The sequence below is a fragment of the Eumetopias jubatus genome, unplaced genomic scaffold, assembly GCF_037043125.1.
Source record: "Eumetopias jubatus isolate StellerSeaLion01/CBP00866 unplaced genomic scaffold, mEumJub1_p1.0 scaffold_11, whole genome shotgun sequence".
Classification (NCBI taxonomy): domain Eukaryota; kingdom Metazoa; phylum Chordata; class Mammalia; order Carnivora; family Otariidae; genus Eumetopias; species Eumetopias jubatus.
Genome location: NW_028274817.1, coordinates 91518045 through 91542766, shown reverse-complemented (window position 1 = coordinate 91542766; position 24722 = coordinate 91518045). Strand labels below are relative to the sequence as shown.

The following is a 24722-nucleotide window of genomic DNA, read 5'->3' as shown; positions in this document are numbered from 1 at the left end:
TCAATTCTGAGGCTGGAAATACAAAAGATGAACCTGGAATATCCTAACTAGAAATTAAGGACTACAAGGGTTGTATTAAAGGATTAAGGAACCAGCTTTTTAAGGGGTTCTCACTGGCCCAAGATAGAACACTTTAAGCATGAAAAAGCATAGTGACTGCAAAGTAGTGTATATATTTATACATCAAATATTTTAGAACCCCATAAGTTCATCCTGATACTAAAAAATAAAACCTTGGGGTGCCTGGGTGGCTCAGTTGGTTAAACATCTGCTTTTGGCTCAGGTCATGATCCTGGGGTCCTGGGATCAAGCCCCACTTCAGGCTCCCTGCTCCGTGAGGAGTCTGTTTCTCCCTCACCCTCTGCCCCCCTCCTCCGCTTGTGCTCTCTCTCTTTTTCAAAAATAAATAAAATCTTAAAAAAAAATAAAACCTCATTGGTCACTTTTTGGAGGCTGCTAGGACACCAATTTATTAATCATAAAATTGACAAAGAAAAAAAAATTAAACACCTATTCTGCCTGACTGTATTTCAGAGCATTCAGAATTGATGAGAAAGTTCTTCGTTAAAAAATAATGCAAGCTCTGGACACCTGGGTGGCTCAGTCGGTTAAGGGTCTGCATTCAGCTCAGGTCATGATCCCGGGGTCCTGGGATGGAGCCCCACATCGGGCTCCCTGCTCAGCGGGGGGCCTGCTTCTCCCTCTCCCACTCCCTCTGCTTGTGTTCCCTCTCTGGCCGTCTCTCTGTCAAATAAATAAAATCTTAAAAAAAAGAGAGAGAGAGATACATTAACAAAAACAATACCTGGACATTGTTTGGGTCTTAATTCAAACAAATTTGAGACAACCAGGAAAATTTCAACACAAACTAAGTATTCGATTATATTAAGGAATTAGTGTTGTTTTTATTAGGTGTGATAATGGTACTGTGTTCCTAAAGTCTGTATCCTATTAGACACTGAAGTATTCTATGGGTGAAATTATGTCATTTGCTTTAAAATACTCTGGGGTGGGGGGGAAAGTACGGAGGGAAATAAATGAAGCAAGAAAGCCAAAGTAGTAATAACTCTTAAAGCTAAGTGACAGATGAACTGAGAGTCATTAAACTATTCTCTATTTTCCCGCATGTTATTAAGTTATTCAACTTCAAACTCACACTTCTATACTCTACCCTTTGATTGGGGGGGGATGGGATGCGACCATCCGCATTCCAGCTTGGCCGGCTGCTTCCTGCTAGACTCTGCCTATAGGGGGCGATAGAGGGAGACTGCAAGGCGGGAGGAGGACGTAGCAACTTAAACTCCTTTCTGTTCTTCCTTGTTCCCTCCTGTCAGCTTCCTGCTGCTGTCAGCATTCCCCTAGAACATTTCTTCACCGCCTCCCCAGCAGCGCCTTTCGTTGTCTACAGCTGAATCCGGTTTGCAGTTCTCCAGGATTCACAGAACCAGACTCATCCCACCCCCATCAGCAACACCAGCATGAGGTGAGTAGCACCCCCTCCTCGGGGGTCTGGGTCCCAGTTCCATGGAGCCCTTCCTCCAAGCTTCTAAGTTGTAACCATTCCCTTCTCTCTCCTTTGTACCCCAGCCCCGGGGCTGGTGGCCGCTTCCTCCGGTTACTTTCTTTACGATACCTTAGAGTTCTCTTTTCACCCCTGGAGTTAGCTCCTTTACAACTTTATGCCTAGTTTACGGGTTTTGTTTGTTTGTTTTGTTTTTTTAAATAATAAATCCTGTCTGTTCAAATAACCAAGGCGCTTTCTACCTCCTGGCTCGTCCCTGATGAGAGGTACCCTCACTCCCATCAGTCAGTCCTTGGTTGAGGGCTGCGTTCAGGGGGCTCATTCCCCAGCATTTCTGGTCTGCCACATGGGCAGCAAAGGCAACTTCAGCAGCTGAGCAGGTTCCAGTGGCTGAGAAAGTCCTTGGGCGAAGTAATGCAGGCGCTACCAATTGGAAGTTGTGCCAGTGTGCACTAAAGTGATAAAGAAGGTGGGGGCGGCTCGACAATTTCGCTACACAGCCAGATGCCCTTTGTAAAACATTAATTTCTAATTACGGAAGCGTTAATTGTCCTTGAAGGACAGTTACGAAGAAAAAAAGCTGAAGTCCTCTCAGTCACCGGCCCCAGTTCTGATTCCCTTGTCTTCCCTCCTACCCAGGGGCAGCCAGTGTTACCGGTTATCATTTACATGTGCTTTTCTACATATATATGCTGATTAAAACATTTGTGGAGTTATGCGTAGGTTTAAAAGTTTTTTGCGAAGTATACGTATCTTTTTGCAATTTGCTTTATTCACTAAACAATTTGTCTTGGATGTCATTCATTACATATGATGACGCATAGACCCACCTCATTCGTCTCCTTTTTTAAAAAAGATTTTTATTTATTTATTTGAGAGAGAGAGTTGGGGAGGGGGCAGAGGGAGAAGCAGACTCCCCACTGAGCAGGGAGCGGGACGCAGGTCTGGATCCCAGGATCCTGAGATCAAGACCTGAGCCGAAGTCAGACGCTTAAGGTTGTCTGAGCCACCCAGGCGCCCCCCCCCATCTCATTCTTTTCACCTGCTGCCTAATATTCCTTATTAGGAGTGCATATGCCATTGTTTATTTCCCTGTTGCCCTATGTTCACTCTTACCCACATTCTGTGATTAATGTTCATGTCCCTGCATCTTTGTACCTGTTGAGTGTTTCTTTAGAATCGAGACAGAGTAGAAGAAATGCTGGGTCAGAGAGAATGCATATTTACAACTTGCATTAGATGTTAAAAATATGTCCTCCAAAAGGTAGTTGCAATTTACAGGCTGTGATACTGTGATAGGTTATAAGAAATACAAATTTGGCCTCCCTTTCATTGCTGGCATAGAGCTCCTAAAACCCTTGGAATTTCCTAAGTGATGAGAGCAACAAAGGTGTCTTTTGTTATGTTAATGAGTGACATTTGGGCTGCACCTAAGACTGGGGGCTGGTTGCCAGGGGAACCAAGTATGAATAGAGGGTTGGAACTTTCAGTCCCACCCCCTGACCTCCCCGGCGGGGAGAGGGGGCTGGAGGTTGAATCAATCACCAATGGCCAATGATTAAATCAATCATGACTATGTAATGAAGCCTCCATAAAACCCCAAAGAACAGGGTTCACAGAGCTTCCAGGTTGTCGAACACGTGGGGTTTCAGGCACAGTGGCGGGCCTGGAGAGGGCATGGAAGCACCTCAACCTTTCCCCAGACTTTGCTCTGTGCAACTCTTCCATCTAGCTGTTTCTGGGTTATATCCTTTTAGAATAAACCGGTGACCTAGTAAGTAAGATGTTTCTCCGAGTTCTGTGAGCCGCTCCAGCAAATTAATCGAACCCAGGAGATGGTCATTGGACCCTCCAATCTACCTGGTCAGTCAGAAGCACGGTTAACAGCCTGGGCTTGTGACTGGCATCTGAAGTTGATGTACGGTGGCCAGGGGTAGGGGAACAGTCTTGTAGGACTGAACTCTTAACCTGGGCAGTCTGATGCTGTCTCCGGGTAGGTGGTATTGGAATTGAGTTGAATTCTTGGACTCACTGCTGGTGTCAGGAATTGCTTGGTATTGTGTGGAAAGCCCTTCCCCCAACTTTGGATTTGGGTCCAGGAACCCAAAAGAGTTGGTGGTCAGTGAATTGGGATTTGCTAGACCGTCCCTGGCTCACAGAAACATGTGGTTTGGGAAGAGAAAGGATGAAGGGAGGTCGGGTGGGGATGAACTTCTTGATTCCTGGGTGTCCATGTGGTCACGCAAGGAATGGAGCAGCAACTGTGCTGCATTCAGTTAACTAAACATGGGACCAACTCCCGGGCAGTTGGAATAAGGAAGTGCATACTAATGAGAAAAAGGCAAAATACTCAATCCCTTGGTCATCGTTATCTGTAATAGCTAAACTAAAAGGGAATGCTCAGTTGGACTTCGATGCTAGTCCAAACTCCGATTTCAGTTGAGTCTGAGCTCTGACCATTAGCCTCAAAGCCGCCCCCCAAGGTAGAAGTCACTGTGGGGGAAGGGCAAAGCGAAGAAACTTAAAACTAGGGGGCTATAAAGTGAAAGAGTTGTTTTCATTTCGTCTGTCAGTATCCTCAGCTTCCTGAGGAAGCCTCACTGAACGGGTTTGGGGGAGTAACTGATTGGGGGCGGTGTCTCTGGTCTGAATGCCGCTGGGTGGAGGAGCGTGTTTGGGTCGATGCCTGACCCACAGATCACTGTGGAACAATCGCAGGTGGCTGTTATGTGATCCAGACATTTCCCGAGGGAACAACCAGTCTGGTGGACTGCATAAAAGCCACCCTAAGCCTTGTTAATCCTTAGAAAGGGGACTGTCCTTAACCCCCATGAATGCCGAGTCAAACACCCCGATGAAGCAGCTGATACGCTTCCTATGCAAGGCATCTGGGACTGGCTTTATGACAACCGAGATATTAACCCACTCAGTATGCCCATTACCCAGGTCATGGTAAATGCTGTGGTTGAGGGGGTCCCTTTCTCAGGGGCACCCCATGTAACCTCATTGTTGCAAAACCAAAAACAGCTCGGGAATCCTCATCGAATTTGCTGTCTCAGCTTCTCCTCAGGGGTCTTACAGATGCTAATAGAAACCTCAGGTTAATTAACAAGCCAATGGGGAAAGTCAAGGGACGCTTCCGGAACTAGGTGGAAATTTTTGAAGTTATTAAGAAATATGGTGAATAAAGTGAATATCGGTGGGAGCGAAGCAAAGAGGAAACAGAAAGAGGACTCGTCCGAGCTGGGTGGAAATTTTTAGATGATTAGTAAGAAATAGTTGAACTTTTTTTTTGTTTGTTTAGTGTATATAAGTTGCATAATTTTTTTTTTTTTTAAGAAATAGGATGAATAAAACAGACATTGAGGAGGTTAAGACGAGGGCTTTAAATACAGTATTACCTAAGGTTTGTTGGGCCAAATGGACCCCTGTTGCTCCTCCAGCATTAAAGGGCCCCAAACAATTCTGCTTTATTTACCCCTGTTTGGAGAAATTTTACAACATGGAAGGCAAAAATTACAATGAAGTACCTGACCAGTAACTGCGTGGGTGAGCAGTTAGGCAGATTAATCGAGATAAAGATTGACAAAAGGGGTCAGGGTCCCTTGGCTTGACCCCCTCACTGGGAAGCCTTCATAGCACAAGAGTGGGTAAAATGGTCAGAGAAGTCAAGTTTCCCGGACTCCTTGATCTGGGAGTCCCATAAACTATGGTACCAAGGGAAGCCCTGACTCCTGCCACAATTAAATTGACAGAATGTAAAAACATAGGGTTGATAGGATTATGAAAGTTGGAATGTTGAAGCTGATAACTCTCTAAAGGAATCATGTTAACTTTACCTGAATGTTTTATGGGGATGGATATTAAATGTGGCTGAGGAACACTTCCCTTACCCTATATAACCTGTTGATGAAGTCCTCACGGAGGCTGCAGCTAAGAATGTGAGTTGATGGCATCGTGGTAAAAGTCTGTAGGAGAATTTGTATGTTTGAATAGACTTTATGGGAAGGGGTTGAGTTTCTTTTACCTGATGGCTGAAAGGCAAAATATTAGGGATTGACAAGGGGTGGACATTGTATCTGATGGGAATACTTCCCCTACCTAGTATGGTAACAAAAGGCACATACATTTGCCCTACGAGCAATAAATATAGTGGACGTGCTAAATGGGAACCAGTAAAACCCCTGAGCCCACACAGTGGAGGGTGGAAGCTGGAATGCTGGTAAGCCCAGTTCTCCCCAATAGCACTACGTAGAGTGTAGACTGCAGCTTATGGCAAGAGCCTCTGAGCGCCTCCCAGTGACCGCTACTGGGACTTTGGGGAAGAGAATTTTGAAGGGCATTTACTACCTTGCTATGGGATATTAATTGAAGCTGAAGGACATACATGATCTTGAAACCTGAAATACCCGTAATGTCTAGGATGATGTTGGAGAAACACCTTAATAGGGATGGCAGTGCCTGGGGAATGCGAGGATGAGTTTCCTCAGGAGCAGGGAGCCCCCTTTCCCCTAGGACTGACTCGGGGACTGTGTGAGGAGCTGGCTGGATTCTCTCGTCACTTAGTACCCTATAAACAGCTCTCAACTGACGGACAAAGAGCTGCTTGATTTGTGAACAGAAGTTCCACGGGGGTGGGGGTGGGTAGAATGGACAACATCTTGCTTAGAAGGCCTCCATTCTGACTGAAAAAGGTAAAAACCCATCAGCTCAGTGGTCTGAATTGCATGCTGTTTTGCTAGCAGTGATGGAAGAATTGAACCGCGATAAAAAGCCTGTATGTTTGACTTTTTCTGACTAATGGGCAGTGGCCAGTGGCCTGGGCTTCTGGTCAGCAGGAGTGCAGCAGAAACGTGGCCTATTAAAGGGATGCCCATGCAGGGCATGGCCCTATGGAAATTTGAAAGGTGCATTAAGGTAGGGCATATCAATGCCCATCAGAAGAACTCCCTTCCAGGTTCGGAAGGTGGTTGGAACAGACCAGCAGATCTCCCCCTGTGCGCCCTTGAGGTGGCCGCCTGGGTCCATGAGATGAGTGGACACTGGGGGTCTGCAGCAGTGCAGAGATGGGCTGGTTCCAGACCTGTTCCTCTGGCACCTTGTGAGGCACAAAATGTTAGTAAGAAATTGTTCCGTTAGCAAAGGAGACAGAGACTACAGATGGCTATGTGGCAGATTCCCTGGTGGGGGCAAATGAGACTGATGCTGGCAGCCCCCCGGGGGGGTTACAGATGGGTCCTGACAGCAGGAGTCACTGACTGTAGACTGGCTTTGCATACCGGGTGGGAGGGGCAGATGCCCCAGTGCTGGGAAAGAACCGGAACTGAGGACACGGTGCTACTTTGGACAGCCCCTCGGCATTCCTTCAGACCGAGGAGTATACTTTATATAGCTGATAATGTCCAACACTGGGCAGGGATATCCTCCTCAGAGTACTAGTTTGTCAGAGAATGGATGGGGCGATTAAACAGTGGTTGTCTAAAGATGGGGGGTCGGGGTAGGCAAGGGGGAGAGAAACACATGAAGGGGGCTGGCTTACAGGCCTTCACGAGTGTGTGCTCACACTCAGCGCGACAAGAGTGTCCCCACTGGATAGAGTCCTCTGTTTTTCTGTTGCATCTGGGAAGAGGGGGTATGGAAGGTGCTAGTAATCTTTCTTTTCCACATTGCCTCAACTGTTTGTTTTTTTTTTTTTTTTTACTTGATGCGGTGGTCACAGGACCCAGGACTACAAGGGCTGGATTCCTAAGCAAGAAACTGCAACTGTGTATTTTTAACCTTTGTGTCAGAATTCCTAAGGGCCTGATGGGGCAGGATGGGCCTGCACCCCTTCTGGCAAAATTGGGGCTAACAGCGAATTCAGCTATATGGTGTGGTGGTAAAGATAGCCCACTAGTTCTGCACGTGGGTAACCTTACCTTATCTGACTAGACCTGGACTGTGGGGGAGGGACTTGCTAGACTAGTTTTGCTGCCTGCAATCTACACCAGGACAGTGGCCAAACCTAATGTCCCTTCCAGAGGTGGGAAGGTTTGGATATAAATGGAGGGAAAGAAAAATAGTAGCTGAGGGGTAAGGGAATGAATACGTGTGTTATATAATGGGGGAAATCCAGTATTACATTGACCTCTCCAAAGAGGCTCAGAGCAGGAGATGCTGTTACTTCTTAGCTTGAGTATACCAAATGACTGAGTGGGTGAAGCCGTATGTTGCTGAGACCACTCTTGTTTTTGGAACCTGACAGGATCCAGTGGAAGCCTGCAAATCTGAGTGGCCAACCCGCTGGGATCCCGGAGGACTGCTCCTCCTCCATATGATGCTGGACTGGATAGTTATTAATGACTGAATGAGATATCTTTTTGACTTTTATGATTGTTTTGCTATTAGGGATCGCTGTTCGAAGACCAGGGTGGACTGTGATATTGTGGTTTATAGAATTATATTTGGTCTTCGAAGTCCTAAAACCTTTGGAATTTCCTCCTTGTTGAGAGCCTTAAAGGTGTCTTTTGTTATGTTCATGAGTGACTTGGACTGCACCTAAGGAAGGGGGCTGGTTGCCTTGGGAACCAATCTTGTGATTAGAAGGTTGGAAATTTCAGTCCCACCCCTCTGATGGGGGGGGTATTGAATCAATCACCATTGGCCATTGATTTAAACTAAAAGGACACGGTTCAGAGACCCTCTGGGTTGGTGAGCACAGGGAGACGTGGGCAGAGTGGTGTGCCTGCAGAGGGCATGGAAGCTTCTCATCCTTTCCCCAGACCTCCCCCTATGCATCTCTTCCATCTGGCTGTTCCTGAATTATATCTTTTTATAATAAACCAATGATCTAGTAAGTAAAACGTTTCTCTGAGTTCTGTGAGCGGCTCCAGCAGATGAATTGAACCCAAGGAGTAGGTCGTTGGAACTAGCCAGTTAGAAGACAGGTCAATGTAGACTTGCAGCTGGTGTTTGAATTGAGTCACCAAGGAGGCGGTCATTGAACCTCCTATCTATAGCCAGTTGGTCAGAAGCATGAGTAACAACCTGCTTTTGTGACTGGTGTCTGAGGTGAGGGGATGTGTGTGTGTTGGGGGGTGGGTGGCAGTCTTGTAGGCCTGAATCCTTAACCTGTAGAACCTGATACCTTTCCAGGTAGTGTCAAAATTGATTTGAATTCTCAGGCATCCTGTTGGTGTCTGCGAATTGTTCGTTAGTGTGGGAAACCCTGCCCCCCCCACACATTGGAAATTGTGTTTCAGGATACCTGCAAGACAAGCGACCTAGGAGAGTGCCAATGCTCTTGCTACAGGATGCAATATGGCTGCCTTATCCTACATGGCCCATCTGGCTCTACTCCAGGCTCCTTTAGCAGAAGATAACCCTGGTGAGAGAGCTGTTCACCCTAACCACACCACAAAGCAGCAGGCACCTTGTGCACCCTACTCCCTAAGGGGCCACCAAGGTAGAACTACTGTCATCAAGCTGGAGGTACCAGTACCCTCAGGGAGTCTTCAGAGTGGCTGCAGTGTCTGGTATCCAGCTGAGAGTAGAGTCTCATGGAGACTATTGGATGGGACTTGTTCCCGAGCCCACATGACAACCCCTAGTGACTCCTGGAAATAATTAGATGCATTTTGTGGGAGCTCTGAGGTCCTTGCATGAGCAGGTGGCGGGGCAGTTAGGTTATATCTAGCTTTTGTTTTATTCAGCCAACAGTGGACCTGGTGCCTGTGGGAGTGGGAACTGCAGGGAGAAAGCTACAGTCTCTGTCAGTTATCCTGGTGTACCTAGGGGGGAATCTAGTGATGTCCCTTGTAAATATCTGAAATCTGCAAATACTAACTACCTTGTAGATACCTGAAAAGAAACTTTTTTCAGGAATAGGAAGGAACCAGCAAGGCCAAGCATCTGAGGTGGGAATGTGCTTTATCTGTTCACTGAATGATAAGGATGCTGGTTGGTATGGGGAGCGTGAGGAGGGAGAGCAGGAAAGGATGTGAGAGAGATAATGATGGGGACTGGAAACTCATTCCGCTTTCCCAGATGGTTTCCTGCCCAAGGGTTGTTTTAAACCTCATAGCTTTTTCAGGCCAGGTCTTGATTTCTTTGGTGATTCAGTTCCCTCAAAACCTCAGTAGTCCTCTCATCTTTTTTAGACCTTGCCCACGTTCTCTTCCTGGAGGTGATGGTGGCGTCTACCTGATGTATTTGTCTCCTTGTTTCTGCGCTGCTCCCTTTTGAAACTAACAGGGGCTCCCTCGATATCATCTCAAACAGCAGGCTTAGATGAGAAGGGCACCGCCACCTTTAGTCTGATTTTCGCTTTAGGGCAGAGTCCCCCTGTTTAACTAAGGAGTCTTAGAAGCCTTTGTGTCCAGTGCTCAGGCGGTCCCACAGGGTAACACTGAACATGAGGAACAAAATGACAGACCACCAGAGTGGTCAGTCACTGGCTGTGGAAAAAGCCAGTTCTCACCTACAGCTAAGCAGTTTTATAGAAAGCTGGCAAAAGCGTTGCCCTCTCCCAAACCAGGGAGATGGATAAGAAACGGCCTTGTGGCAGTCTCCCACAAGATAGGTGTGAGAAGCAACATTGTAGCAGCTCCGTCCTTAACTCCGTATGTTCCAGGAGGAATCACAAGAGGATTCTGCCATGAGTTGGGTCAGACTGCAGATCCCTTGTTTATGTGGCCTACGTGGAGATAGGCAGGGTCACTGGCCGTCATGAGGGAGCTGTTCCCCTATACCTTTGTTACACAAAGCCCTTTTCAGTCTTATTATTTGGGATACAGAAGCAGTCAGCTTTTCTTTCTTTCTTTCTTTTCTTTTCTTTTTTAAGGATTTTATTTATTTATTTGACAGAGAGAGACACAGTGAGAGAGGGAACACAAGCGGGGAGTGGGTGAGGGAGAAGCAGGCTTCCCGCTGAGCAGGGAGCCCGATGCGGGGCTCGATCCCAGGACCCTGGGATCATGACCTGAGCCGAAGGCAGACACTTAACTGCTGAGCCACCCAGGTGCCCCTTTTCTTTTCTTTTTTTGAAAGATACTGAAATAGAGCAGAGGGAGAGCGAGAATCTAAGGTAGACTCCATGCCCAGCGGGGAGCTGGACGTGGGGCTCCATCTCACGACCCTGAGATCACGATATGAGCAGAAATCAAGTGTCGGGGGCTCAGGAGCCACCCAGGCTCTCCAGTAGTCAGCTTTTCTCATCTTGCATCCTCAAATTTCTTATGTCATTTCTGCAACTTAACCAGCTCATTCTTATCTGAATTTTTTGTCTTTCTTGTAACACGTTGCTAACTAAGTAACCATCAATACACACTACTAAGATCGCTTTCCATCCTCCTTTCTGAAAGCTGTGGGCTCAGGAGGCGCTTAGTGCGACTTCCTTTTATTATAGGTAACATTTGCTGTTTAACAAGACAAGACTTGCCATCTTTTTATCATCCAATATGATTTTCCTCCTTGTCCACTGGTTCAAACAACAAAAATTTCTTTATTGCGCATCGTATCATACCAGGTGGGTGAACAGGTCATTGGGACAGCCCTCCGTGCTGTCATTCAGAAACCCAGGCTGACTGAGGCTTTGCTTTTCTTCAACACGGGGCCACCAAGGTCATCCTTAGGAGTAAGGTTTGGAGCCATTTCTGTTATAGCAAGCTGCAAGGGGAGAGAAGCATACATTAGTATACTTGCGAGGTTTACAAGGACAGGCTGGAAATGGTACTTGAAATTTGTTCTCGCATTCCATGTGGCCACACCTAATTGCAAGGGAGGCTGGGAAATGTGTGCCCAGGAAGAAGAGGAAAGCATGGAGTAGGTGAGCAGCTAGCAGTCTGTGCCACATGTGGAATAGTTGTATTGGCAGTGCGAGTGGAGAGAAGTGGCTGAATTCTGGATTTATATAGAAGGTAGAGACCTCAGGGGCACCTGGGTGGCTCAGTCGGTTAAGCGTCTGCTTTTGGCTCAGGTCAGGAGCCCAGGGGCCTGGGATTGAGCCCCGCACCGGGCTCCCTGCTCAGCGGGAAGCCTGCTTCTCCCTCTGCCTGCTGCTCCCCCTGATTGTGCTCTCTCTCTCTGACAAATAAATAAAAATAAAACATAAAAAAAAAAAAAGAAAGTAGAGACCTCAGAATTTGTTGACACTAAGGTTTGGGGCCTGAAAAGTTGGAAGAATAGAGTTGCTGTATGCCAAGATGGGAAAGGCTATTGAAAACTCAGTTTTAGACGTGTAATTTTTGAGGTATCCATGTGGAGACATTAAGTAGGCAGTTGGAGACAGAGGTTTATGGTTCAAAGGAGTGGTCAGGACTGAATATATAACCGGGGGGGGGGCTTGGTACATATATGGTATTTGGAGCTATTAAACAGCACTAACTACAAAACTCTATACAGTAATACTGAATTTCATTCATTGTACAAAGTACATTTTTTAACATCTTAAGATCTTTGAAATTGGAATGCATCTTACAGCACTAAATATATATTATGATTGACAGTGTTTTCTTTGTTAGTATCATTTAAAATGATGTGTCTTGCAACTGATGGCACCCCAGATTCAATGAAATCGTAATAATAAGAGTAAAAACGATGATGCTACTGAGCACTTACTAGTGTGCATCAGATACTGTGCTAAGCCACTTCCGTGATTATGTTTACATGTAGTTACAGGAATATTAAGCGCTCAGATGCGGGGACATGACGGCATGGATCTGAATTGTGGCTCCGAGTTTACAAACCATATGACCTTGGCGAAATGCTTACTCTGTGCCCTAGTTTCCTCATCTCTAAAATGGGATGATAATAGTACCTAACTTACAGGTTTATTATGAGGATTAAAAGGAATTAATACACGTGTAGTTCTTAGAACAGTGCTTAACAGGATAACTGCTAAATTGTTCACATTGTTAACAAAATTAACATTGTTAAAACTGTAGAAAATACATGTATGTATGTAAAAATTCATCAAGCACGAAATCTTGCCATTTACAATGACGTGGATGGAACTAGAGAGTATTAGGCTAAGTGGAATAAATCAGTCAGAGAAAGACAGATACCATAGGATTTCACTCATATGTGGAATTTAAGAAACGAAACAAATGAGCAAAGGGAAAAAGAGATACAAACCGAGAAACAGACTCTTTAACTATAGAGAACACACTGATGGGTACCAGAAGGGAGGGGTGTGGGGAATGGGTGACATGGTGATGGAGATTAAGGAAGGCATGAGCACTGGGTGTTGTATAGAATTGCTGAATCACTGTATTGTACACCTGAAACTAATATAACACTGTATGTTAACTAACTGTAATTTAAATAAAAACTTAAAGAGAAAAGAACAATGTTTCAAGCAAACAAAAATTCATCAAGCTATACTCTTTAATGCATTTTACCTACATTACTGTATATATTTTATACTTCAGTAAAAGAAGAAAACAAACAGAAAAGTCTGGAGAAAAAGAGATCATCTGTCTTCTAAATAAGAAAAAAAAAGTTATGTGTGTGGAATGATATTCATGGAAGTATTACTATTTTTTTTTTAAAGATTTTATTTATTTGACAGAGCAGGAGAGCACAAGCAGTGGGAGCGGCAGAGGGAGAGGGAGAAGCAGGTTACCGGCTGAGCAGGTGGTTGCCCTGGAGTGTGCAAATATACTTTCACAACTAGTCCATATCCACTTTCAAGTAACACTGTCACTTCATGGAGAGTGCACATACCTTATAACAGAATATTCCCAGTTCCTCCCTTCTGTTCCTTATGACATTGCTGTCATTTATATCACTTACCTGTATGCTTATTAAGTGTTGTTATTGCTAACCTTGTTGCTATTGCTATTTTGAACAAACTTATCTGTTAGATCCATTAAGAATAAAAAATAAAACATTTTATTTGACCATTTATTTCTTTTCTAGTGTTCTTCCTTTCTTTGTGTCAGTCCAAGTTTCTGACCTGTATTATTTTCCTTTTTTCTGAAGCACTTCTTCCAACATTTCTTTCTTTTTTTTTTTTTTAAAGATTTTATTTATTTATTTGACAGAGAGAGAGACAGTGAGAGAGGGAACACAAGCAGAGAAGTGGGAGAGGGAGAAGCAGGCTTCCCGCTGAGCAGGGAGCCCGATGCGGGGCTTGATCCCAGGACCCTGGGATCATGACCTGAGCTGAAGGCAGTCGCTTAACCAACTGAGCCACCCAGGTGCCCCTCTTCCAACATTTCTTGCAGGTCACTCTACTGGCAACAAATCCCCTCGATTTTTGTCTGAGAATGTCTTTATTTCCCCTTCACTTTGGTATGATAATTGGCTGGATATAAAATTCTATGTTGGTGGTTTTTTCTCTCAATACTTTAAATATTTCACTTTTCACTCTTCTCTCTTCTTGTTTGCTTCGTTTCTGAAGGGAAATCCAATGTCATTCTTACTGTTGCTCCTCTGTAGGTAGGGTGTTTTCTCCCCTCTGTCTTCTTTCAAGATTTTTTCTTTGTCTTTGATTTTCTACACTTTGAGTAGGATATGCTTAGGTATACATTTATTGACATTTATCATGCATGGTATTCTCTAAGCTTCCTGGATCTGTGGTTTGTGTCATTAATATAGGAAAATTCTCAGCTATTAGTCGAATATTCCTTCTGTTCCTTTTTCTGTTTTTTCCCCCCTTGTTATTCCCATTATGCGGATGTTACATCTTTTGTAATTTCCCCACAATTCTTGGATATTCCGTTCTTTTTCATTCTTTTTTTTTTTTCTCTTTGCATTTCAGTTTTGGAAGCTTAGGTTAACATCTGTTCAGGCTCACTTATTCTTTCTTTGGCCATGTCTGATCTACCAATAAGCCCATCAAAGGCATTCTTCATTTCTGTTACAGTGTCTTTGTTTCTAGCATTTCCTGTCTATTCTTTAACAGTTTCCTACTCTATGCTTATTATTACTTATCTGTTCTTACATGTTGTTCACTTTTCCCACTAGAGCTCTTAGCATATTAGTCATAGACTTAAAATTCCTGGTTTCATAATTTCCACATCTCTTCCATGTCTGAGTTTGGTTCTCATGCTTTGCTCTGTCTCCTCAAACTCTGTTTTTTTGGCTTTGGTGTGCCTTGTAATTTTTGGTTGAAAATTAGACATGATGTACTGGGAGAAAGGAACTGTGGTAAATGGCCCTTAGTGATATGGTAATGTGGGGTAGAGGAGAAACATTCTATAATAGCCCTATGATTAGGTCTCAGTCTTCAGTGAGCCTGGGCCCCTGAGCTGTGACCTTCACAAGTGCTTCTCATTTCTTTCCTTTCCGTCCAATATTGGTGAAACAGAAAGGCTAGAGGGGGCTGGGGCTGGAGTTGAGTATTTCCCTCCCCCCGCTTATAAAAGGCTAGAGAGACCCTCCTCCTGCCCGCTTAGGCTTACTTTCTCCTTACCCCTACTGACCATCAGGAGGGCTATTTCTCTTGAAAACATGGTGGACCTCCTAGAGGTAAAATTGAACTGGACCCTCCCAACACACACACTCACACACACACACACACACACACACACACACACACACACACACACACACTCTCCTGGAGTCCTGAACTCTAGCTTGTCCACATGGAGCCTCCAGTGATTCATCATTACAGCTTATATTTTCTTACCTGGGACTGGCTCCAGCTTTAGGCTTCTGTTCTGAGGCTTCTGCTATAGTAAACTGTGATTATCTGTATTTACTGCCTCTTGATTTGGAGGGTCAGCAGTTAGCTCTGTGACCTCAAATTTCTGATGGATCTAAGAGGAGTTGTTGATTTTCAATCTGTTCAAATTTTCTTGTAAAGATGGCACTGATAACTTTCAAGCTCCTTATATGTTGGACCAGAAACTAGAAGTCAATATTTTCTATCACAGCAAAAGATTAAAAACATGACAGGTGTACAACATGCATCAGTAAAGGTCTGACTATTGATTTATTTATTTTTAAAGATTAATTTATTTGGGGGGGCACGAGCAGGAGGGGCAGAGGGAGAGGGAGAGAGAATCTCAAGCAGACTCCGCACCCAGCACAGAGCCTGAAGTGGGGCTCCATCTCACAACCCTGAGATCACAACCTGAGCTGAAATCAAGAGTTGGACACTTAATCAACTGTGCCACCCAGGTACCCCAAGGACTGGCTATTTAAATTACGCTGCATCCACCCAGGGGAATACTATGTAATCAAAAAGGCCAGCCCTAGATGTGCTGATATGGAAAGATTTGCAAGATATTTTTTTTAAAAATTTACTTATTTATTTTAGAGAGAGAGAGAGAGTGAGCTAGTGGGGGGCAGAGCAGAGGGAGAGGGACGAGCAGACTCAGCACTGAGTGCAGAGCCTGACACCAGGCTTGATCTCACGATCCCAAGATCATGATCTGAGCTGAAACCAGGAGTCAGCCGCTCAACCAACTGAGCCACCCACATGCCCCATTTGCAAGATATTTAAGTGACAAAATGCAAGGTACAGAAAATAAAAAGCATGAATGAGTGTTCTTTGAAGTGAAAAAATGTTTGTTTTAAAAAAGGATGTGTATCCATACCTAGTATTCTTCAAAATAAGTAAAGGAAATACAATTTTAAAAGATTAGTGGAAGATATACCAAAATTATAGCAATCACATTTTAGCATTCTAGGGGTTTTTATTTTTCTAAATTTGGTTACATCATTTTTATAATTTTTTAAAGGAGTATTCATTTGAAAAAATCTGGAAATTATACACAAAAATGATAGTGGTCATTGGTTTTGGTAATGGAAGTAAGGAGAATTTCTCCCATTTGCCAGACGTTTTGTAATTTGACATCACATATACAATAATGTTTTTTTGTTACACACATGCAGATTGTATTTTGTTTAAGCAACTGATGTCCACGTTAGGCTTGGAACAGGCTGGTTATACCACCTGTTACGCTAGCATTCCTAGCACATACTGAAAAGCTATTATAAAATCACTATTTTGATGCATAGTCCCATGTTTGTTGAAGGACTTTTTTTTTTTTTTTAAGATTTTATTTATTTATTTGACAGAGAGAGACACAGCGAGAGAGGGAACACAAGCAGGGGGAGTGGGAGAGGGAGAAGCAGGCTTTCCGCAGAGCAGGGAGCCCGATGTGGGACTCAATCCCAGGACCCTGGGATCATGACCTGAGCTGAAGGCAGACGCTTAACCGACTGAGCTACCCAGGCGCCCCTTGAAGGACTTGATAAAGCAGAAAAGACTGGCTGATTTGGAAAGCAATGTTGTACTTCTCCAGTCCTTGAGCAAACCAAGTGAACAATGCAGCCACAAACAGCACATTCTGTAAAGAGCTACTTGAGTCTGCAGACCCAAGAACAGAGCGGGAGCAGTGATGTCCTCTGCATTACCTAGATCAACCCAAGAAGCAAGAAGTCCTGAAATGAGCCCAAAAATAAAAAGAAGGGAGAAATTGATTATATATAGTTGACAAAGCATCATTTGCATTTTTTCTAAAAAAAAAAATTTATCTAAAAGAAAGAGGCAAAACACATACCTAAGGGCCAAGAAAGAATAGCTGTTTCTAGCAGTCAAAAATGCAATGCTTAGAAGACAAATATAAATGAAAACAAAAAACTGGAAATCTTACCAAATTTGGTTGAAAGAAAGCCTCTTTGTGTTTGTGAAAAGTTTGAATTGCAGCATATATTTAGAGAAATAGCACTTTATTACATCTTATACGTATAAAGTAATTATATATATTAGAATATATACAGGGGTGCCTGAGTGGCTTAGTGGGTTAAGCATCCGACTCGAGATTTCCACTCAGGTCATGACCTCATGAGTCGTGGGATGGAGCCCCGTGTTGGGCTCCCTGCTCATTGAATGACCAAACATATATTTCTTATATCTTTAGTCTTCGTCCAAGGTTCCTGGCTCATAGCTAGCTCCCCAAATCCTTGGAATTTCCTGAGCAGTAAGAGCAGCAGGAGCATTTTTTGTCATAATATTTGGCCTTTTGTCCACAGTTCCTGAAACTTCATGGCTTCAGAGTCATAAAGTGAAATGGGTGTCTTCTTATTCATAACAAGTCCCTTTTCTACCGCCACTGGGTATATGTTAATGAGGTGACTTCTGGAAAGCACCTGAGGTTGGAGGCTGGTTGCCAGGAGAATCAACCATAAGATTGGAGGGTTAGAACTTTCAGTTACTCCCACCCCCTAATTTCCAGGGAGCAGAGATGGACTAGAGAATCAATAGATCACCAGTGGTCATTGATTAAGTTAATCTATATAATGAAGCCTCCATAAAAACCCAAAAGGGAGAGGCTTCAGAGAGCTCCCAGGCTGGTGAACAAATGGAGTTATGGGAGGATGGCACACTTGGATAGGGCATGGAATCTCCATGCCTTTTACCCACACTGGTCCCTATGCATCTCTTCATCTGGCTGTTCCTGAGTTATTTGTCCTTTTATAGTAAGTCAGTAATCTATAAGTAAAATGTTTCTCTGAGTTCTGTGAATTGCACTAGCAAATTAATCGAACCTATGGCTGGTGTCATGGGAACCTTTGATTGATAGCCGTTTGGACAGAAGCATCAGTGATATCCTGGATTTGCAGTTGACACAATTTGAAGTAGGGTGAGGGGGGCAGTCTTGTAGGACTGAGCCCTTAATCTGTAACCCAAGGTAGGGGTCATTGGAACCTCCAGTCTATAGCTGGTTTGTCAGAAGCACAGGTAACAACCTGGAGTTGTGATTGCCATCCGAAGTGAAGGGCACTTTTGTTGGGACTGGTCCCTTAACCTATGGAATGTGATGCTGTCTCTGGGTGGATCGTGTCAGAATTAAGTTGAATTGTAGGACACTCAGCTGGTGTCAGAGAATCGTTAGTTGGTGTTGTGGGGGAAAAACCACCTCCCTCCCACACACATTTTGAAATTGGTGGTTAGAACTTTGGAGCTTAATTGTGATTACTTTTTTTCTGGCATAAGCAATAATATTTCCAAATTAGAGTGGACTTTGAAGAAATTCTAGCACAAGGAAAAATTGGTTGAAAATTTGCATTATTATAAAGTTTCCAGGCTGGCCAAGAAGAAATAGGGAGGGTGTGCTAAAGCAGAAAGCAAGATGGAGCTGAGGTTTTACCAGGCTGCAACCATGTGGAGAGAATGTAGTAAGAATTTGACTTAGTGATTAAATTACCACAAGGTTGGTCTGTGTGACTGCAGTGCAATTTTGATTGTAAAAATGGTTGAGAAAATCAGGTGGACTTTGCAGGTTCACATTTAAATCAGGAGGCTTATATTTTAGCTAGATAAGACCTGGAACATTTGGAATCTTCTGGACAGACACACCGACAGAGCTGAGCTATACCACTGTTAAGGAGCTCTGAGTTTAGTAGAACTAGCAGTGGGCCATGAGTGAGGCATAATCAGCAGCCCCAAGCCATGCTGAGGTTATTTGCTTATGCCATAAAGGTAAGAAAGATCCAGGCTTCTAAGGAGGCATAGTTGTCCTTCTCCAACTGGGAAAATGTATATTTCTTAAGCCTAGACAAAGTAAGTCAGACTGGTAGTAAAAATAAAAGGATCAGATTATTTTGTCCCATGGTGGTTTATATAAAATATGTAAAACAGAACCCTTCAAATTTTAAATAAAACCCAGGAGATTTTAAAACTCTATAATAAAAGGAGTGAAATAATCCACCGGAGTCTGCGTACAGGTCCTTGGCTGGGAATTGGTCAGTTTCAGAGAGATTGTCCCACAGCAGGATAGACGGACTACTTTCTTTTTCTTTTTTTTTTTAAGATTTATTTATTCATTTATTTTTTTTGAGAGAGAGAATGTATGAATTGGGGGAGGGGCAGAGGAAGGGAGAATCTCAAGCAGACTCCCGCTGAGTGCAACGCCGGACTGGATTTCACAACTGAGATCATGATCTGCCTGAAAACAAGAGTCAGTTTCTTAGTCGACTGAGCCACCCAGGCGCCCCTTACCATATTTTTATATGAAAGATAGTAAGTCATCGGGAACTTTCCTCATTCCATTCAGATCACAAAGCCTTCTCTAGGAGACATATTACCAGTTTTATATTAGCTTGGCCATTAACCCAGAGGACCTTTTCACAAGTATGAACTATTTAATCCCTTGTCTCTAGAATTTGGGAATGTGTGGCCCTCAAAGTATTAACTAGTATCAATTTATCCAAGAAGAAGTTTTGTCCGTTCTTTTTTTGTTCTAATTGAAGTACAGTTGATATACAGTGTTCTATTAGTTTCAGGTGTTCAACACAGCGGCTGGACAACTCTATAGATTGGCTGTGCTCACCACAAGGGTAGCTATAATCCATCAGCATAACAACGCTATTACAATACCATTAACTGTATTCTCTATGCTGTACCTTTCATCCCATACTTTGTATTTTTTCGTTCCATAACTGGAAGCCTGTACCTCCCACTCCCCTTCACCTCTTTTTGCCCACGCTCAACCCCCTCCCCTCTGGCAACCACCAGTTTGTTCTCCATATTTATGGGTCTGTGTTCTGCTTTATTTTGGTTTTTAGATTCCACATATAAGTGAAATCCTATGGTTTGTCTTTTTCTGACTTTTTTCACTTTGTGTCTGTTCCGTAAGATGTGTCCTAGTAAACAATGAGTATACTTTATTAAGCATTTCTGGTTGGACAAATAAAGAGTGCAGTGGGAAATTTTATGAGGAATGTAATATGATAAGGCTTTGCTCTACTAAGATAGAACCAGGAAGTAAAAAATTACAGTTTTAAAGCTAAAGGAGGACAGGTGTTAGAAACGAGAAACCAGGGGCGCCTGGGTAGCTCAGTCATTGGGCGTCTGCCTTCGGCTCAGGTTGTGGTCTCAGGGTCCTGGGATCAAGCCCCACATTGGGCTCCCTGCTCGGCGGGAAGCCTGCTTCTCCCTCTCCCACTCCTCCTGCTTGTGTTCCCTCTCTCACTGTGTCCTCTCTGTCAAATAAATAAAATCTTTAAAACAAAAAAAACGAGAAACCAGGGGTGCGTGGGTGGCTCAGCTGATTAAGCATCTGCCTTCAGCTCAGGTCATGATCCTTGAGTTCCGGAATCGAACCCTGCATGGGGGGCTCTACCTCTGCCCCTTACCCCCCTCATGCTCTCTCTTGCCCTCTCTCAAATAAATACATAAAATATATTTTTTAAAATATTTTATGTATTTATTTGACAGACAGTGAGAGAGGGAACACAAGCAGGGGAAGTGGGAGAGGGAAAAGCAGGCTTCCCGCAGAACAGGGAGCTCGATGAAGGGCTAGATTCCAGGACCCTGGGACCATGACCTGAGCCAAAGGCAGATGCTCAACGACTGAGCCACCCAGGCACCCCTAAATAAATAAAATCTTAAGAAAAGAGAAAAGAAACGAGAAACCAAGGGGTGCCTGGGTGGCTCAGTCAGTTAAGGGCTGAACTCTTTTAATTTTTGCTCAGGTCTTGACCTCAGGGTCTTGGGATCGAGCCCCACATGGGGCTCCCCACTCAGTGGCGACTCTGCTTGGAATTCTCTCACCCTCTCCCTTGGCCCCTCCCCCCCCGACCCTGTGCAGGTGCAAATTCTCTCTCTCAAATAAATCTTTTTTAAAAAAAGAGCGAGAAATCAAAATGAAGGAAGAAGGAAGGCCTGGACTATATGGATTTTAAGGAGCTTGCACGATGGCATTGAACCTGTTCTTTTAACTTGAAACTGTTCGTTGCCGGGCACCTGGGTGGCTCAGTTGGTTGGGCGACTGCCTTTGGCTCAGGTCATGATCCTTCCTGGAGTCCCGGGATCGAGTCCCACATCGGGCTCCCTGCTCAGCAGGGAGTCTGCTTCTCCCTCTGACCCTCTTCCCTCTTGTGCTCTCTATCTCTCATTCTCTCTCTCTCAAATAAATAAATAAAATCTTTAAAAAAAAAAAAGAAACTGTTCATTGCCTAGGCCATTAACTGAGTGGAAGGTGTCAAAAGTGGGCAGTCCTGTAGGCCACAGCCACCCGGGGAGCCAAGTTGCACATGGTAGCTTCACAGAGCATAGGAAAGAGTGAGTTGCTGGTGAGTTTGACTTGACAGACTAGTTCTGCCTAGAACTGCTGGTGGGAGTGTCATTTATAGGCTAAACCATATGAAAGTGAATTTTTTACCACTTTTTAAAGATTGTGGTAAAATATATATAACATAAAAGTAATTTTATGTACCATTTTAACCATTTTTAAGTGTACCGTTCATTGGCTTTGAGTACATTCACAGTGTCGTGCACCCGTCAGCAGTTTTCACTTCCAGAACTTTTTCATCATCCCAAACAGAAACACCCTTATCCATTAATTACTCTCCATTCCCTCCTCCCCCAGCCCCTGGTAACCCCTGTTCTGCTGGCTGTCCATGAATTTATCTGTTTTAGGTACCTTATGAAGTGGAATCATACAGTATGTGACCTTTTGTGTCTGGCTTCTTTCATTTAGCATAATGTTTTCAAGGTCCATTCATGTAGCAGCCTGTGTTGGAATTTCATTCCTTTTGAAGTCTGAATAATATTCCATTGTGTGTATATACTACATCTTGTTTTTCCACTCATCTATTGATGAACATTTCGATTGTTTCCACATTTTGGCTACTGTGAATAGTGCTGCCATGAACAAGGAGGAACAAGTATCTGAGTCCCTGCTTTCAATTCTTGTGAGTCTATACTTAGGAGTGGAATTGCTGGTCCATAGGGTGATTTTATGTTTAGGTTGTGGGGAACTGCCAAACTGTTTTCTGTAGCAGCTGCCTCATTTTACATTCCTACCAGCAGCACACAAGTGTTCCAATTTCTCCATATCCTTGCCAGCACTTTCTATTTTCCTTTTTTTTTTTAATTATAGCCATCCTAATGGGTGTGAAGTGGTAGCTCATTGTGGTTTTGATTTGCATTTCCCTCAAGACTGGTGATGTTGAGCATCTTTTCATGTGCTTATTGCAAAAAAAAAGCCTGCTGGGATTTTGATCGGGATTGGGTTGACTCTGAAGATCAACTTGGGGGGGGTAGTGCTATTTTAACAAAATTAATTCTTCTAATCCTTGAACATGGGTTATTTTTCAATTTATTTTGGTCATCTTTAATTTCTTTTAATGATGTTTGTAGTTTTCAGTGTACAGATCTTGCACTTTTGTTAAATTCATTCATTACTATTTTATTTTTGATGTTAATGATGTAATAGAATTGTTTTCTTAACTTCATTTTCAGATTGTTTATTGCTAGTATATAAAAATATAATTGATCTTTTTATTATTGATCTTATATCCTGTAAACTTTGCTAAACTCATTTTTTAAGCTCTAATAGTTTTCTGTAGTGGATTTCCCAGTTTCTATATATAAGATCATGTCATCTGCAAATAGAGGATAGAGGTGGTTTCATTGGTCCTTTCTTAATCTGTGTGCCTTTTAGTTCTTTTTCTTGTTGTGGTTTGAAACACAAGTACAATGTTGAATAGAATTGGTGAGAGTGGACATCCTTGTTAAAGGTGCACTTTTGGTAGGGTTAAAAGACCGGTGTTCAACACTTTCCAATCCTGTCTGGTGATCATGGGCAAATCACTTATCCTTTCTGTTTATCTAAAATTAGAGATAGCAATGTATGTTCTGGCTACCTCACAGGGTTCTGAGGATTAAGTAAAATCATGTGTTTAACAAACCTACAGTGTACACAGATGGTAGTCTGTGCTCTTTAGGGGCTCATAAGCTAATGGAGAAGAAAAGCCATTCATGGAAATAATTATGAAAACAAGGTAAAATGTGCTACGAATTATTAGGGCTATGAATTTTTTCTTGAGTACCTTGTTAGATAATTTTTGGGGTGAAAACAGGAGTCTAGTAATGTACAGAGAAATGATTTTAAAATTTAAGATACTAGTAATGGGCTGTCATCCCTAATTAGTTTGGATTCCATTTTAACAACTCTATTACAAATTAACATAATTATAGCATAACTAAATCTAACTCTGTTCCATTCAAAATATAATAATCTTACTTTACAAGGGTTTGCTATTTTGCATTTAGTGTCCAAAAGCATTTTTAAGTCTAAAGGAAATCTGGTAAATTAGGAACCGCATTTCTTTTCTCTTTGGTCATCGAAGGTAGACTGTATAGAATTGATTGAAGCACACCATTTATTTGAAATTAGCGATAACCTTCACTTTGGAATATAAACATGTAGAAAATAGTCCATGACATACATGGTGGATGTCTTGGGTTAAGGCCTTTCTCGATTCTAACACTGAATTGTATTGATGATTTGGCAAAAGAGGCTAATCTTGCTGTTCAGTACTGTTTTGTCGCTATGCCTTCCATGGCACTTTTTTCTTTGCTGTTCTAAGGGCTCCTATACTCAAAGGGTGATCGGTCACAGTCAGTAAGGTTGTGAGGACGCCCAAGCGCTGTCAGGTACTGATGCTGCAGGATCATGTGAATGAGTTTCTCAGAGCACTTGCTTCATAGAATGGGGGTGGGAGGCTCCCCCAATCCCCCCATGTTCCCCCCTACCCCGCAGGAGATAGCCACACCTTCCCCCTATCGGCGCGGAGCAGGTGGCCAGGCCCTGGAGACCTCGCACTGCTGCCACCCCCAAGGTGCCCGCCCAATGGGCCTGGCTGGCTTACGGGCCTAGTGACGCGGGTCAGCTCTGCCCCCGGGACCCCCCCACGCACCGCGGGTGCGACCGCCCAGCGCGTGGTCTCAAGATCTCGTCTTTCCGCTGCCCCTCCCCCCACAATCCCGGAAAAAGGGGGAGACTGGTGACGTCATCATCCGGGCACTCGCCGGCGGGGCCACGGCTCACAATGGAACAAAAACAAGCGGCCCAAGTCAAACTCTGAGCGACGCAGCTGCGTTTCGCGCGATTAACCCTGTCCTGGCCACACACTGCCAGATCTCCCAGTTCCTTCTCCGCCGTGGTATGCCAGAGCCTTCCGCACTTCCCTTTCCCCATTTGGCCCTGTCCTCGTGTCACCTCTGTTCTCAGTCCCCTCCCTATATGAGGGGTTTGGAACACAGTTGCCGGTCGTAGCGCGACCCTGGAGGGGCCGGCCGGAAAAAACGGTATTGCGTGAACAATCTCTACCGCATTGTGTTCCCCTCCCCCACTCCAGCTCTCCGGGTTACAAGCGCCTCGCGCCTGGCCCGGCTTCCCTGGTAACACACGCAACTCCCCCTGGCTCGACGGCCCGGGGTGTAGGAGAAGGGAGCAGAAGGAGCAGCTGAGCAGGG

General features: G+C 43.9%; 1 protein-coding gene across 1 annotated transcript in view; it reads left to right on the top strand.

Annotated features, from left to right (window-relative positions):
• Positions 1-1386: 1386 nt before the first annotated feature.
• The window catches only part of USP9X (ubiquitin specific peptidase 9 X-linked), a 156911-nt gene continuing 133575 nt past the window's right edge, over positions 1387-24722 (top strand). Inside the window, exon 1 of the mRNA XM_028113337.2 lies at positions 1387-1483. The gene's annotated coding sequence lies outside the window, so the exon portion shown is untranslated. The remainder of the gene's footprint in view (positions 1484-24722) is intronic.